Genomic DNA, 18,040 nt, shown 5'->3' with positions numbered 1-18,040 from the left:
AACGGTTGGACTACTATGTCTGGCAAAAATATAAAAAGTGACATTGGAAGAAAATCACCTTTAGATAGTTCCACCAGCAGTATATGAAATACTAATAGAAATGCTTTACTTGGAAGGTAAAAATAACACCAGATTAAAAAATAGGTTTCTACAGGAAGAAACAGATTGTCTCAAGTGGGTATATATATAAGACTCCTTTTTGCTCTTTTTTTGTAATCTATCTCTCCATGCATTTTTTGCTTTTCTTAACTTATTTAAAAGTCATGACTGAACACAGCACATGACAGTGATATATGTTTGATAAATAGCCTAAAGGTATAGATCCGTTCTTATATGATCAACTCTTTTAGCCAAGTGACCAAACTAATATAGTGGGAAAATTAAAGTCTTTTCAACAAATTATGATAGAAAAACTGGTTGAAAGTAATTCAGCTTGTGTCACAGAGATAAAAGTAAACCTAAAAGTTTTAAGAAACATCTAGAAGGCGTTACAAATAGCAGAGAAAACAGGAGAAGCAAAAGGCAAAAGAGAAAAGAAAGATATACCCATCTGAATGTAGAGTTCCAAAGAATAGCATGGAGAGATAAGAAAGCCTTCCTAAGTGAACAATGTAAAGAAATAAAGGAAACCAAAAGACTGGGAAAGACTAGAGATCCCTTGAAGAAAATTAGAGATCCCAAGGGAACATTTCATGCAAAGATGGGCATAATAAAGGACAGAGATGGTAGGGACCTAACAGAAGCAGAAGATATTAAGAAGAGGTGGCAAGAATACACAGAAGAACTGTACAAAAAAGACCTTCACGACCCAGATAATCACAATAGTGTGATCACTCACCAGAGCCAGACATCCTGGAATGTGAAGTCAAGTGGGCCTTAGGAAGCATTACTATGAGCAAAGCTAGTGGAGGTGATGGAATTCCAGTTGAGCTATCTCAAATCCTTAAAGATGATGTTGTGAAAGTGCTGCACTCAATATGCCAGCAAATTTGGAAAACTCAGCAGTGGCCACAAGAATGGAAAAGGTCAGTTTTCATTCCAATCCCATAGAAAGGCAATGCAAAAGAATGCTCAAACTACTGCACAATTGCACTAATCTCACACGTTAGTAAAGTAATGCTTAAAATTCTCCAAGCCAGGCTTCAGCAATACGTGAACCGTGAACTTCCAGATGTTCAAGCTGGTTTTAGAAAAGGCAGATGAACCAGAGATCAAATTGCCAACATCTGCTGGATCATTGAAAAAGCAAGAGAGTTCCAGAAAAACATCTACTTCTGCTTTATTGACTATGCCAAAGCCTTTGACTCTGTGGATCACAATAAACTGTGGAAAATTCTAAAAGAGATGGGAATACCAGACCACCTGACCTGCCTCTTGAGAAACCTGTATGCAGGCCAGGAAGCAACAGTTAGAACTGGACATGGAATAACAGACTGGTCCAAATAGGAAAAGGAGTATATCAAAGCTGTATATTGTCACCCTGCTTATTTAACTTATATGCAGAGTACATCATGAGAAACCTGGGCTGGAGGAAGCACAGCTGGAATCAAGGTTGCTGGGAGAAATATCAATAATCTCAGATATGCAGATGACACCACCCTTATGGCAGAAAGTGAAGAAGAACTAAAGAGCCTCTTGATGAAAGTGAAAGAGGAGAGTGAAAAAGTTGGCTTAAAGCTGAACATTCAGAAAATGAAGACCATGGCATCTGGTCCCATCACTTCATGGCAAATAGATGGGGAAATAGTGGAAACAGTGGCTGACTTAATTTTCTGGGCTCCAAAATCATTGCAGATGGTGACTGCAGCCATTAAATTAATAGATGCTTACTCCTTGGAAGGAAAGTTATGACCAACCTAGACAGCATATTAAAAAGCAGAGACATTACTTTGCCAACAAAGGTCCGTCTAGTCAAGACTATGGTTTTTCCAATAGTCACGGATGGGTGTGAGAGTTGGACTATAAAGAAAGCTGAGTGCTGAAGAATTGATGCTTTTGAACTGTGGTGTTGGAGAAGACTCTTGAGAGTCCCTTGAACTGCAAGGAGATCCAACCAGTCCATCCTAAAGGAGATCAGTCCTGGTTGTTCATTGGAAGGACTGATGTTGAAGCTGAAACTCCAATACTTTGGCTACCTGATGCAAAGAGCTGACTCATTTGAAAAGACCCTGATGCTAGGAAAGATAGAGAGCAGGAGGAGAAGGGGACGACAGAGGATGAGATGGTTGGATGGCATCACCGACTCAATGGACATGTGTTTGGGTGGGCTCTGAGAATTGGTGATGGACAGGGAGACCTGGCATGCTGTGGTTCACAGGGTCGCAAAGAGTCGGACACGACTGAGCAACTGAACTGAACTGAACTGGATCATAGAAAAAGAGAATTCCAGAAAAACATCTACTTCTTCTTCATTGATTACTCTAAAGCATTTGACAGTGTGGATCACAACAAACTGTGGAAAATTCTTCAAGAGATGGGAATACCAGATCACCTGACCTGCCTCCTGAGAAACCTCTATACAGGTCAAGAAGCAACATTTAGAACTGGACATGGAACAACAGATGGGTTCCAAATTGGGAAAGGAGTACATCAAGACTGTATATTATCACCCTGATCACTTAACTTATATGCAGAGTACATAATGAGAAATGCTGGACTGGATGAAGCACAAGCTGGAATCAAGATTGCCAGGAGAGTGATCAATAACCTCAGATATACAGATGACATGACCCTTATGGAAGAAAACGAAGAGGAATTAAAAGTCTGTTGATGAAAGTAAAAGAAGAGAGTGAAAAAGTGAAAAAGTCAATTCTAAAGGCAATCAATCCTGAATATTCATGGGAAGGACTGATGCTGAAGCTGAAATTCCAAAACTTTGGCCAGCTGATGCGCAGAGATGACTCATTAGAAAAGACCCTTATGCTCAGAAAGACTGAAGGCAGGAGTAGAAGGGGACAATAGAGAATGAGACGGTTGGATGGCATCACCAACTCAATGGACATGAGTTTGAGCAAGCTCTGGGAGATGGTGAAGGACAGGGAAGCCTCCATGTGGCAGTCCATGTGGTCACAAAGAGTCAGACATGACTGAATGATTGAGCAATAACAAGAAAGAAGGAAACATAGAGAAATATTTCTCCACACTTAGGGTAGTCTCGAGAAAATTCCTTAGGATCCAGAAAGCATTCTACACAGAAGGAAATATTGATACAGTGTATTTCATCAAAATTTAAGATTCTGCTGATCAAAAGACACTGTCGAGAATATGAATGGACAGGTGACATCAGAATAAACATTGCTGTGTAAGTTATGATGTAATAATAGGGGCTTCCTTTGTGGCTCAGACAGTAAACAATTTGCCTGCAAAGCAGGAGACCTGGGTTCAGTCCCTGGGTTGGGAAGATCCCCTGGAGAAGGTAATGGCAACCCACCCCAGTATCCTTGCCTGGAGAATCCCATGGACAGAGGAGCACACTCAGTAGACTATAGTATCATGTAAATTTTTATCTGTGCTAGCTAGGAAACCAAAGCAGTCATGTGACTTGCTTTAATTTGACATTCATTTTATTGTGGTTGTCTGGAATGGAACCCACAAAATTTCTGAGGTATTCCTGTAGGCCTTTTTGGAGAAAGGTTTGGCAGCTTACTTAATTTTAATTAAAAGTTTTACCTTGCCTGGCTTCCCAGGTGTCACCAGTGTAGGAGATCAGGGTTTGATTCCTGGGCTGGGAAGATCCCCTGGAGAAGAAAATGGCAACCCACTCCAGTACTCTTGCCTGGAAAATCCCATGGACAGAGAAACCTGGGGGCCTACAGTCCATGAAGTTGCAAGGAGTCGAACATGACTGAGCATGCACGCACGCCTCGTTACCTACCCTATTAACTAGAAATTTCACTCCCAATATTACTCAAGGGAATAAAATTTATTATCTGTTCCAAGCACGCTCAAAGTCATTTACTTATAACAGCCTTAACTTGGAAACATGACAAATGCTCATCTATAGAAACACAGATATACAATTTCTGTGCTGTATCATAAAATGAAATGCTACATAACAACAATAACAAAAAGGAATGAACTACCGACAGAGGAAAACATGGATGGATCCCAGAGAAACTATGTGTGAAAGAAGCTAGACACAAAGGCACCTACTAGGTGGATCAGTTTACAGAATGTTCTAGAACAGGAAGAACTCATTTGTGTCTAAAAAAATGTCAGAAAAACTGTTGCCTCTGTAGGGGGAAGGGGATTCATCTGGAGGTGATGTGACAGAACTTTCTCAGATGATGGAGATATTCTATTTCTGGATAAATCATTAGGCAGGTGTATGTATTAATTAAATGCATCAAATTGTGCACTTGATACTTGTGCATATCATTATATATAAATTTTATATTCAAAGAAACCCTGTAAGGAAAAATTAAACTCTAGTTAGTAAGTTTGCTTTCCACACTTGCAAAGTACTGAGAGAGACAGAACATCACTTCTGTGCTATATCTGACAATATACATTACTGGAATCTAATGAAGGAGAAATAGCCAAACCCAAAATGAAGAGTCTGTAAAATAATGCCTCTTTTCCTTTGAAATGGCAATGTCCAAAAGATTTTTTAAAGGGTGATGGATTGTTGGGGATAAAATAGTCTAAATTAGCATGACAAAAAAGCATTTGTAATCCTGGATTACATGCTACATGAGAAAATAAAATTAGTTACAAAGGCCACGATTAGGATAACTGACAGTTTTGCCTGTGTGGATCAGATCACAGTCATGTATCAATGTTAAAAAAATTGGACTGTGGTTATATAGCGTAATATCCTTGTTTGGGGGAAATATACTTAGAAATATTTAGAAATCAAAAGGACTCAATGTCTTTACATTACCAAAGGCTCAGAAAAACATGCAGATATAAATACATAGTGAGAGAATGATAGATCAAATGAGACAAATGTAAATGGTTGGTGAATTTGGATAACTGGTTAAGGGAGTTCCAACACTATTTTTGGAATAAGTTTAAAATTATCGTAAAATCTAAAAGTTACAAAAAGCAAAACAAAACATAAGTAAAGGAAAGCTATGGTGCAAAGATTGCATTTGCAGGGCTTCTCTGGTGGCTCAGAGGTAAAGGATCCACAATGGAAGAGACGTAGGTTCAATCCCTGATCTGGGAGGATCCCGCGTGTCATGGAACAACTAAGCCTGTGCACCACCACTACTGGCCCTGTGCTCCAGAGCCCAGGAGCTGCAGCCACCAAACCTCTGGAGCCACAACCTCGGAGCCCGAGCGCCCCAGGGCCCAGGCTCCACAAGAGAAGCCACGCAATGAAAAGCTCATGCACTGCAGCTAGAGAGAAGCCTTGGCTGGCTGGAACTGGAGAAAAGCCTGTGCAGTAACAAAGACCCAGAACAGCCAAAAATAAATAAATAAAAAGAATAATAGCTTTTAAAAAAAAAAAAACATTTAAAGAAAGATTGCACTTGTAGTAATAACCACATGGGTATAACAAAAATAGAAAGGTTTTGGGTATATTTCCATGAAAAACAATCAACAAACAGACTAAAGATAAGCAGTTATGACAAAGCTGCCTTTTACATTCTGCCTTGTCGTTCCAGGTTAACTAGAACGTGAACCGGGAATTTTGCTTCTGGATCTTGAAAAACTTCATTATCTGTCTTCTTTCCATGTTCCTGCTTTGCTTTCCAGCCTCTCGTGTCTGGAATTCTCCAAATCATGGGTTGCACTTGGATTACTTTCCACAAATGGTTTCAGAGTTAAAGAATTATCTCTTTGTATAAACGACCAACAGAAAGAAATCAAATATTTACTATAGCTAAATAACAGAATATTCCACATGGGAAAATGCCAGCTAGGTCCCATGTTTTCCTGAGTGGCTTTAGACATTGTAGCCTATGTAATTTTAGAAGGAAATCCCATCTCAAATTAGTAAATAAATGATAGAAGGCATATTTTATTTGTAAGGAGCCACTAAAATTGGACTTGAAAAAAGGGAGGGAAGACATGATTATATTGCTCTTTTGTTTAACTGGAGAGAAAGGGGATGGACCTAAATTTATAATGTGGGTTGAACTTTTCCCATTTGTAAAGAACTTTATTGTGGAAATAAATGGGTTGTGTGTGGTTTTTGCTTACTTTTCCCCCTCCAACCCTGAGTCCCCCAATAATTTTTTTTTCCAAAGCTGCAATTACTGAGATTACAAATAATGTGAAGGCTCACAGCTGGTCCTGGCATGTCGCCAGCACATAATCACCTGTCGTGTGTACTAATTCCTGCTATGATTAAGCCCCTCTGTTCACATGAGGGTCTGACAGTTCTATTGTTCCAACTGTCATCAGTAATAGAGCAGGCATGTAGTTTCCTTGCGTGTTTTCCATGTCAGTTCAGTTAAGCTGCTGTTTTGTGTATCTGATGAGTGATCACTTTTCCTGGAGCCTAGTATTGTCAATAAAAGATTAATGATATGTGGTACCACAGCTTAGTTAGAGATAAACATGGGTTCAAGCAAAGTATTCTAGAAAACATTAGAAAGCAAGTTTCTTGGGTTCCAGACTGAAGCAGTAGCCACAGAATGGTCTTACTTTCTTTTAAGATAAAATGCCAGGACTTAAATATAATAATAATAACATTTATCTTTGTGTTGAGAAAATAAGCTTATGGCTAAATCTGTGGAAATTTTCTATTTAACATATATGTTTAATATATTTCTCAGTATATATGTTCAATTTGTTTTTAACATATTACTGACAACGAAGGGAATTTTTTGAAAGCATTTTATTCTTTCTCAAAAACTCAACTCTAAATAATAATTAAATGTGGCAAATATTAAGAAACAGATAACAGAGCTACAAAGCTCACTTCAACTAAAAGAAAAATCCATTCTATAGGTGATCGTGAAAAATGGAAAATTACCAGTGCTTATTCTGTTGTTTGAACTGAAAATTGTGTGTGATTCTGAAAAGCTCCATTGAGAAAAATTGGCACAGCGGTAAAGTGACCCAAATGGTGATGCCAAGAAGAATAAGGAGGCTTTGTGTTAACGCGTAAGTTCCATCTCCTGATGATATCTTATTCAAATTCATGCAGGCTTTGCTAATATCTTTCACCTGCTACCATTTGCATTTGTGGTTGCAACTAGATTCCTCTGGTTTTTAATCAAACATCAGCCTCACTCTGCTTCTGTAGATCAGTAATCACGTCTGTACTGTTCTGTAATCTGACATTCACCCGAAGTAGGGTCAAAGACCACAGGAGGTTATTCTGATTGTGCAGATATACATCTGAAAAGAATGCCTTTCCCAGATCCATCTGAGCCACTAGCTGCAAAGATAGATGATAGATAGATGGGTAGGTACATACATAGATAATAGATGGTAGATAGATAGACAGATGATAGACAGACATAGATAGATAAATGATAGGTAGATAGATGATGGAGAGATGATAGATAGATAGATAGATAGAACATAGATAGAGCTTCCCTGGTGGCTCAGGCGGTAAAGAAACTGTCTGCAGTGTATGAGACCCAGGTTCAATCCTTGGGTTGGGAAGATGCCCTGGAGAGGAGAATGACTCCAGTATTCTTGCCTGGAGAATTCCATGGACAGAGGAGCCTGGCGGGTTACAGTCCATGGGATCTCAGAGTCAGACACAACTGAGTGACTAACACTTTCACTTTTTTTAGATACATAGATGATAGATAATAGATAGATGACTGACGATAGATAAAGATAATAGATGATAGAGAAATCAGAACTCCCAACTCCAACATTTCCAGCCTCCAACAACGTGCACAGCACTTCTGACCCTTGCCTCAAGACCTTCACTTGTTTGTCATGTTTTATCACCAAGTCCCAACCCTTCCCTTACACATAGTGAAGACTGAAGACTTTATCCCTAATGGATCAAAGAACTTGAAAGGTAGTCAAAAGTTATCAACCCAGTTAACAGCAAGGAAAAAGAAAAAAAAAACCACATTAAAAAATACTGATGTGGTGTCCTTGAGTCAACCTCCTATTGATCTAGAGGAAGAGAAGGATTGAATTGGAGGGCCTCTGGCAATCTTCCAGGACACTCTGAAAAGAATTAATACTTTGGGGACAAGATTTTAAGAGTGGGAGATTCTAAACACAGCTTCCGAATTCCACCCTTCGATCAGCACAATACAAAGCTGTCTGATGTGGTGTGCTTTGATTCCAAAAAGCACGTAAATGAATGAATACATAGGGTAAGAGGCTTTGTCCTGGGCAAGTTATTGCCTTCTTCTCCTCCTCCTGAATGAAATCCCAGTGTGCTGCCAAGGGGCGACCTCTGCGAGGATAGATAAAGCTCATTACTGTAGTAAACAGTCAAAGGTAGACTGCAGCATAAATTGGTACTTAGGCTCTGCCATGTTGCTAAAAATAACAACAGTAACAATTACCCCTGAAACTGCTTGAAAAAATGTCTAAAATGCTTTCAAAAATAATAGTTAGGAATGCTACTGAATCATCAATTATTTTTTAAAGTCACCTATTAATTGCCATAGCACCTTCTCTGTTGATATAATTTCTTATAGTTATTCAGTCTGTTACAGATGTAACAGTTTTTACACAATTTGGGTGGGGAAGCATATTAGTTTTATTTTGTAAATGGAATAATATTTTAAATATGCTGGGAGACAGGTGGGATGAATGAAACAAGTGCTCGGGCCTGGTGCACTGGGAAGACCCAGAGGAATCAGGTGGAGAGGGAGATGGGAGAGGGGATCGGGATGGGGAACACATGTAACTCCATGGCTGATTCATGTCAATGTATGACAAAAACCACTGCAATGTTGTGAAGTAATTAACCTCCAACTAATAAAAATAAATGAAAAAAAAAATTTTTTTAAATAAATATAAATAAATAAATAAATATGCTGGGAGAGCTTTTAATCTGAAAAAGAAGTCCATACTGAGTCCATGTGAAAAGAGGAGCAAGAACGATTCCAAATAAAAATTGCCTACTTTATCTTCTCAATATATTTTAGTATTTTACTTTTTAGAATTTCTTAAAGCATGTACTAGTGCTTAGTCACTTGGTCATGCCAATTCTTTGAGACCCGAGGATTGTAGCCTCTGTCCATGGGATTCTCCAGGCAAGAATACTGAAGTGGGTTGCTACTGTCTTCTCTAGGAGATCTTCCTGACCCAGGGATTGAACCCGGGTCTCCTGCATTGCAGGCAGATTCTTTATTGTCTGAGCCAGCAGGGAAGACCTTCTTAAAGCTAATTACCCTATAGAAAATAGCATAACCTTACAAGGATGCATATATACATTGCATACATATATTATAACACACTTATTAGAGTCTCATAATAAAGTATGCATATCTAGATATAATCCAAGTCAGGTCAATTTCCCCCCACACAGGAAGTAAATGTGCTATGCATACAGATTGGGAAAAGGTGATACAGGTTGAAGCAGTAAAAAAAATCTTTAAGAGCATGGGCCCTGGAGTCAGCTATATTTGATTTCTACCTCTTTCAGGAGCCTTGGGAAAATTGCTTATACATTCTAAGACTCAATTTCCCCATCTGTAAAATTATTGTTCAGTTGCTCATTCATGTCCAACTCTTCGATTCCATGGACTGCAGCATGCCAGGCTTCCTTGTCCTATTATCTCCCAGAGTTTGCTCAAACTCACATCCATTGAGTCAGTGATGCCATCCAACCATCACTGTTGTCCCTTTTCCTCTTGCCCTCAATCTTTCCCAGCATCAGGGTCTTTTTCAATGAGGCATTTCTTCACATTGGGTGGCCAAATTATTGGAGCTTCAACTTCAGCATCAGTCCTTTGAATGAATATTCAGGACTGATTTCCTTTAGGATTGACTGGTTTGATCTCCTTGCTGTCCAAGGGACTCTCAAGAGTCTTCTCCAGAACCACACTTCAAAAGCATCAATTTTTCAGTGCTCAGCCTTCTTTATGGTTCAACTTTCACATCCTCACACGACTAGTGGAAAAACTATGAAGTGAAGTGTTAGTCACTTAGTCGTATCTGACTCTTTGTGACCCTCTGGACTGAAGCTCACCAGGCTTCTCTGACCATGGAATTCTCCAGGCAAGAATACTGGAGTGGATTGCCATTCCCTCCTCCAAGGGATCTTCCTGACCCAGGGATCAAACCCAGGTCCCTGCATTGCAGGCAGATTCTTTACCATTTGACCCACCAGGGAAGCCTACAACTTTGACTATACAGAACTTTGTTGGCAAAGCATGTCTCTGCTTTTTAATAAACTGTGTAGCTTTTCTTCCAAGAAGCCTAGACTGACAGACAGTGAAATTTGTGTGCATATAACATACACATGCATAATCATAAACACACACATATATATATGTACATATACACACATACATATATACACACATTACATACAGGGAAAGAATTGTTTTCACTCAAAGGAGAAGGCCATTATGAGATTATCTTGTGCTTGTGTTACTGCAGTATGTCCTGGGCCACATTTCATCTTAATGGCCAAGCAGCAAAGAGAACTTGGAAGGCACATGCAGATGGTAATTCTGCTGTGGGTCCAGATGGCTTCTCTACAGTCTTAGTGGAGCCAGCTTCTGGATTCACCTTGAGGAGTGTACACTGTCATATTTCTCTTGGCAATGCAATGACCTGAGAGCATGAGGAGACTCTGCAAAACCACCACTCTGATGTAGCTAGTGCCTGGCAAGGGGATCAGTGCAAAGAAACAGAGGAAAACAATAGAATGTGAAAGACTAGAGATCTCTTCAAGAAAACTAGAGATACCAAGGGAATATTTCATGCAAAGATGAGTATAATAAAGGACAGAAATGGTATGGACCTAACAGAAGCAGAAGATATTAAGAAGAGGTGGCAAAAATACATAGAAAAACTAACAAAAAAGTTTCTCATGACTCAGATAACCACGATGGTGTGATCTCTCACCTAGAGCCAGACATCCTGGAATGTGAAGTCAAGTGGGCCTTAGGAAACATCACTAGGAACAAAGCTAGTGGAGGTGATGGAATTTCAGGTGAGTTATTTCAAATCCTAAACGATGATGCTGTGAAAGTGTTGCACTCAATATGCCAGCAAATTTGGAAAACTCAGCAGTGGCCACAGGAATGGAAAAGGTCAGTTTTCATTCCAATCCCTAAGAAAGGCAATGCCAAAGAATGCTCAAACTACCGCTCAATTGCACTCATCTCACATGCTAATAAAGTAATGCTCAAAATTCTCCAAGCCAGGCTTCAGCAATACATGAACCATGAACTTCCAGATATTCAAGCTGGTTTTAGAAAAGGCAGATGAACCAGAGATCAAATTGCCAACATCTGCTGGATCATTGAAAAAGCAAGAGAGTTCCAGAAAAACATCTACTTCTGTTTTATTGACTATGCCAAAGCCTTTGACTCTGTGGATCACAATAAACTGTGGAAAATTCTGAAAGAGATGGGAATACCAGACCACCTGACCTGCCCCTTGAGAAATCTGTATGCAGGTCAGAAAGCAACAGTTAGAACTGGACATGGAAAAACAGACTGATTACAAATCGGGAAAGGAGTATATCAAGGCTGTATATTGTCACCCTGCTTATTTAACTTATATGCAGAGTACATCATGAGAAATGCTGGGCTGGATGAAGTACAAGTTGGAATCAGGATTGTCAAGAGAAATATCAATAACCTCAGATATGCAGATGACACCACCCTTATGGCAGAAAGTGAAGAAGAACTAAAGAGCCTCTTGATGAAAGTGAAAGAGGAGAGTGAAAAAGTTGGCTTAAAGCTGAACATTCAGAAAACTAAGATCATGGCATCCAGTTCCATCACTTCATGGCAAATAGATGGGGAAATACTGGAAACAGTGGCTGACTTTTATTTTTTCCAATTTTCCAATATTTTTCCAGATTATTTCCAAAATCACTGCAGATGGTGACTGCAGTCATTAAGTTAAAAGAAGCTTACTCCTTGGAAGAAAAGTTATGACCAACCTAGACAGCATATTAAAAGGCAAAGACATTATTTTGCCAACAAATGTCCATCTAGTCAAGACTATGGTTTTTCCAATAGTCACGTATGGATGTGAGAGTTGGACTATAAATAAAGCTGAGTGCCAAAGAATTGATGCTTTTCAACTGTGATGTTGGAGAAGACTCTTGAGAATCCCTTGGACTGCAAGGAGACCCAACCAGTCCATCCTACAGGAGATCAGTCCTGGTTGTTCATTGGAAGGACTGATGTTGAAGCTGAAACTCCTATACTTTGGCCACCTGATGCAAAGAACTGACTCATTGGAAAAGACCCTGATGCTGGGAAAGATTGAAGGCAGGAGGAGAAGGGGACGACAGAGGATGAGATGGTTGGATGGTATCACTGACTCAATGGACATGAGTTTGAGTAAACTCTGGGAGTTGGTGATGGACAGGGAGGCCTGGCGTGCTGCAGTCCATGGGGTGGGAAAGATTCGGACATGACTGAGCGACTGAACTGAATTGAATGTCTGGGGAAACTGAAAGCAATTAGTGGACGGGGGATAGAATTGTCCAGTATATTGCCTGTTCTAGGAGTCTGAGTAGGCTCTGGGAGTTGGTGATGGACAGGGAAGCCTGGCATGCTGCAGTCCATGGGGTCACAAAGATTCGGACGTGACACAGCTACTGAACTTAGCTGGCGGGGGGACACTGTAGATAGGTGCCTGAGTATAATCATGGTTGCTCTCTGTGTTACAGCTCCATATGTTACAACCCCTTGACACAGAATTACATTTCTCTTTACACAGGACAATTGTTTCCAAAGAGATTGGAAGGAAAAGGGTGGTTTTTCTCACCATCATCATTTGTAGGGCTCTTCTTCTTTCCCCCTGAGGATCCAACTTTCCATCTGCTATCATTTGCCTTCAGCCTAAAGAATATCCTTTAGCTTTTGTTGTAATGCTACACGGTCTTCTGATGACAAATTATTTTAATTTTATTTTATTTGAAAATGCCTTTTTTGCTTTCATTTTTGGAAAAACACCATGTGTGAGGAATAGAGATGAGGATGATTCCTGAAGCCTTCACTTGCAGGACTTTGTACACTTCTTCATGAGGCAGCATGTTTAATTAAAATGGTATTGTGCTCTGCATATGCTTTTTTTCCCTATACAATAAGCAATTTTTCCTCTCTCCTCCCCTCCTTTGAGTGGAAATGCTCACACTCTGACGTACAATATCAAATATCTTCTCTTCTGTGAAGTCTTCCTTTATTATCTGAAGAAGAGTTTGCTGAGTTGCTCACTGTGCTAGCCAGAGAAGTGCTGACACTTAGTCTTCATAGTTATATAATTTACATTAAATCCCAAGAAGAAAAAGAACAGGTCACAAGCTCAGATGGTGAGGATGTCGTCAGTGAGAGCATGTCTTATCTGAGCATTTCTTTCTACTTCCAATTCCATTTACCCTCCACTGAGAAATTCAAACAAAAAATACATTTTTCAAATATCATATATTAATGCATATATATATATATGGAATCTAGAAAAATGGTACTAATGAACCTGTTTGCAGGGCAGGAATAGAGACTCAGACATAGAGAACAGACTTATGAACACAGCAGGAGCAGGAAAGAGTGGGACAAATTGAGAATTGAAATATATCATTGAAATATATACACTACTGAGTGTAAAACAGCTAGCTAATGGAAAGTTGCTGTTAACAGTGAGTTCAAACTGCTGGTCTGTGAGAACTGAGAGGGGTGGGAGGGAGGCTCAAGAGGGAGGGAACAAATGTATAGCTATGGCTGATTCATGTTGATGTATAGCAGAAACCAACTCAACAGTGTAAAGCAATTAACCTCCAATTAAAAATAAATAAAAATTTTAAAAGCTATGTTTTTGTTTACTGATCTGGTTATGTGGTCTCCTTCACTAATGAATTTTTTGTGTGATTTCCCACCGCTGTCACCATGAGATCTTTGACTGCAGACTGCATTCTTTTATCTTTTCTATATTTACATAACATAGTCCTATCTCTTCTCTTCTTTGAGTTAGTATTGAATAGTTCATTTGGTCCTTCACCCACAACAATGGGAATAAACACAAGGTCCAACAGAACTGGAAACTCGAGAGAGTTCCAGAACTCTTTCTGATTATCCCTGAAACAATGTCTGGCTCTGGTCCCAGGAGCAAGGCTATGCAAAGAGGGTTGAGTGAACACAGCACTGTTCTGGGAAGTTGCCATCATTCTTAAACAACAGTTTTCAAAGAATACACAATTCTGGGTTGACAGCTGTTCTTTCTGCATTTTCAAAAGGTTATTCCATTCTTTTCTGTCCTTCATGGCTTCTGATGAGAAGGTGGCTATTAATCATCATTGTTCCTCTATAGGCAATGTGTCAGTATTCAAGACTTACTCTTTATCTTTGGCTTTTAACAATTTACCACGATGTAACTTAGCCTTGGAGTTTCTGTGCTCATTGTGGTTTTGTTTGCATGGCATTTTGTATCCAAAACATTTCTAACTTTCACCAAATTTGTAAAACATTCAGCTATTATTTCTTCAGGTACTTTTTTCGGCTCTGCTCTCTCTCCTCTCCTTCTGATAATAAAGTGAAGTCACTTAGTCGTGTCCAACTCTTTGTGACTCCTTCTGATGCTCCTATTATAAGTTTGCTTATTTTATCCAATCTAACAAGACATTGGTTCATTTTCCACAGTATTTTTTCTGCTTTTCACCTTGGACAAATTTCTATTGCTTTATCTTTGAGTTCAATTCCTCTTTCCTCTGTCATATCTATTTGACTATTACGTTTTCCCAGTGACTATTTTTATCATAACTCTGATTTCAGTTCTATAACTTCCATGTGCTTCTCATTTTGTTGTTTTTGTTTCTCTGCTGAGATCTCCCATTTCTCTGCTGAGATTCTCATTCACTGAAAACATGTTCTGTTTTACTTCATTGGCTGTTGCTATAATAGCTGCTTTAATATACTTATCTGTTAGTTCCAGCATCTGGTTCATCTTCAGGTCAGACACAACTCATTTTCTTTTTTCTTGAGAATGTGTTCCATTTTCTTAGACCTCTGTATGTTGGATAATTTTGACTGTATCTCATATTATGAATGTTAACAGATCCTGGATACTGTTATTTTCTCTAATAGTATTGTTTTCTTTGTTTTAGCAGGTAATTTTCTTGGCTGGTCTTGAAGTGCAAATTGTTTCCTGGGCAGAAGTTCAGTCTCACTCTGGATCTCTTGTCTTTAGCTGAGCTGCACTGAGTCTGTTCCATGCATGCATATATCTGGGGTACAGCAGAGATGTTGTGGATGGGGATTGGGGATCCATGCTCTGACTCTTTTCCTTCTAGGATTACCCCTACTCTCTCCAGCATTCAGTTTCCTGGCTTCACTTATACTTTCTCAGATCAGAAAAACTGAGTTTTTCTATACGCACCCCTGCCACTGCTGAGTGAGTCAGGCAGATGACACTTAAGTCCTAGACCAAAAGCCACGGTGATGGAAACTTACTTCTAAAGACCACGTCTCTCTCTCCCTGTGAGCACATGTGCCCTGGCCAGCATGGTGTGTCTGCTTCTGCTATCTAGAATCTCATTCTTTCACGTCCAGCTTTCACCGTTGGTTTCTGCCAGGAAAGGGAATCCTACCGGAAGGTCTCAGTCTTTCAGATCCATAAGTGGAAGTTTCTGCCTAAGTTTATTTTTAAAATAATTTTGTACCCAGATGAAAATCTTCTAAATTAGTATTTTTAAAATACTTTTAAATCTAAATATAAAGTGTGAAAGTGTTAGTTGCTCAGTCGTGTCCAACCCTTTGTGACCCCATAGACTGTAGCCCACCAGGCTCTTTTGTGCGTGGCATTCTCCAGGCAAGAATACTGGAGTAGATCGCCATTTCCTTTTCCAGGGGAGCTTCCTGACCAGGGATCGAACCCAGGATTCCCACATTGCATTGTAGGCAGATTCTTAACCATCTGAGCCACCAGGGAAGCCTAATTTAAATATAATGAAGATGTTTTAAAAAAAAACATCTTGTTCACTTGTTGAAATAAATGCCTAAAGATGCCCAGTCAATCAATAAATGTCTGAGAGGTGAAGCTTCTCTAATTCTCAAGGTGGAAGCAGAGTGGAATAATTTTTAACATAGCAAATATTTACCGAGTGCTTATATTTACTCTTCAGAATGCCAAGATGATTAAGGTTCTACAGTTATGCCTGTTTTAAGGCAGAGAAAACAGAGGCGCAGGAATTTCAGTAAGTTGACAAGGTCTCGGCATGAAGGAGCCTTGAAGTAGAAGGACCCCAGGAGCAACCCAGGCCTCCTCCAGACTGGACTCAGACAGCCCGTCAGAGCCCCAGCACAGGCCGCACCCAACAAGCAGGGTCAAAGGGAAAGTGAGCTTGGAGAGCTGGATACCGCAGAGCTAGTGGAAGCTGCCACCCACTCTGACCTACCCCCTCCTTCTCCCCCAAGAGAGGAGGCACAGAAGCCACCGGAAGAGGCCTGGGGCGGGTGGGGAGCTGGACCTCGCCGTCTGAGGCACTGGGAGAAACGGTCAGCAGGGCCAGCAGAGCAAGGCTCCAAACCTGCAGGAGACACTGACCACACCTCAGCGGACCCGGGAGCAAGACGCCCAGAAGAGGTAGCACGCCTCCTCGCGCCATTAACCCTCCTCCACTCAGAGGCCATCAGGGAGAGAAGACCCTGGGGGAAGAACCTTGAGAGATGGCTCTGAACAGAGTTTGAGCTTTGCATTGACAGACAAGAGGCTGATGCATTTAGTGTGTGTGTGTGTGTGTGTGTGTGTGTGTGTGTGTGTGTGAGTCACTCAGTCACGTCCAATACTTTGCAACCCCCATGGACTGGAGCCCGCCAGGCTCCTCTGTCCATGGGATTCTCCAGGCAAGAATACTGGAGCGGGGAGCCATTTCCTTCTCCGGGGAATCTTCCCAGCTCAGGGATAGAACCTGCCTCTCTTTTATCTCCTGCATTGGCAGACGGATTCTTTACTATCTGAGCCACCATGGAAGCCCACAAAGAGAATGACCAACAGTATAATAGATACTCTCACCAGGCAGCACACCAGTAGTAAAGAACCTGCCTGCTCATGCAGGAAACATCATGAGACGTGAGTTCGATCCCTGGGTTGGGAAGACCCCTGGAGTAAGGCATGGCAGCCCACTCCAGTCCTGCTGCCTGCAGAATCGCATGGACAAAGAAGCCTGGTTGGCTATGGTCCATGGGGACCACAGAGAGTCGGACATGACTGAAGCAACTTAGAACGCACACACATCACAAATACATTGTCAGCTCACAGAAAAACTAAACATGAATACTCCTAAAAGAAAAGCATGAGAATGTGTTCAGTCGCACTTATAAGAAGGGCAATTCAGCTTAACTCTCCCAGACACACCCCGCTCACTCTGCATGTGGACAAAAGTCACAGGCTGGAGCCCCCCCTGGAAGATGCTGGGCCTTCTGGGGGCAGTGAGACCCAGGCTGGTCTGCAAGAAGTTCGTCACAGGAAACTTCTAAACTAGCAGCTCTTGAGGCAGGGATTTTATTGTGTTTATTTTTTACTCTCCTAAGACACTGTATACAGCTGCTGCTCAGACAGTCAGTTGTGTCTGACTCTCTGCGATCCCGTAGACTGTAGCCCACCAGACTCCTCTGTCCCTGGGATTCTCCAGGCAAGAGTACTGGAGTGGGGTGCCATTTCCTTCTCCAGGGGATCTTGCCGACCCAGGGACTGAACCCTTGTCTCTTGAGTCTCCTGCATTGGCAGGCAGATTCTTTACTAGTGCCACCTAGGAAGCCCAGGACACTGTATATAGCACATAGGAAATGCTCAATAATTTGTAGTAAAATGGAGCCAAAATTTCCATATTCATTATACACTCTATTTGTTTGCATGAAAGGGAAGAGTGGAGCAAGGTAGAAGGGGGCTACTGCAGTAAAATAATTCTTATTTTACCCTAAAATGACTGCTATTACTATCCAATGCCAGAGTATTGTATTCTTCTCTATGGCATTGC

This window comes from Muntiacus reevesi, chromosome 12, assembly GCF_963930625.1.
Source record: "Muntiacus reevesi chromosome 12, mMunRee1.1, whole genome shotgun sequence".
Classification (NCBI taxonomy): Eukaryota; Metazoa; Chordata; class Mammalia; order Artiodactyla; family Cervidae; genus Muntiacus; species Muntiacus reevesi.
This window is presented reverse-complemented; position numbering follows the sequence as displayed.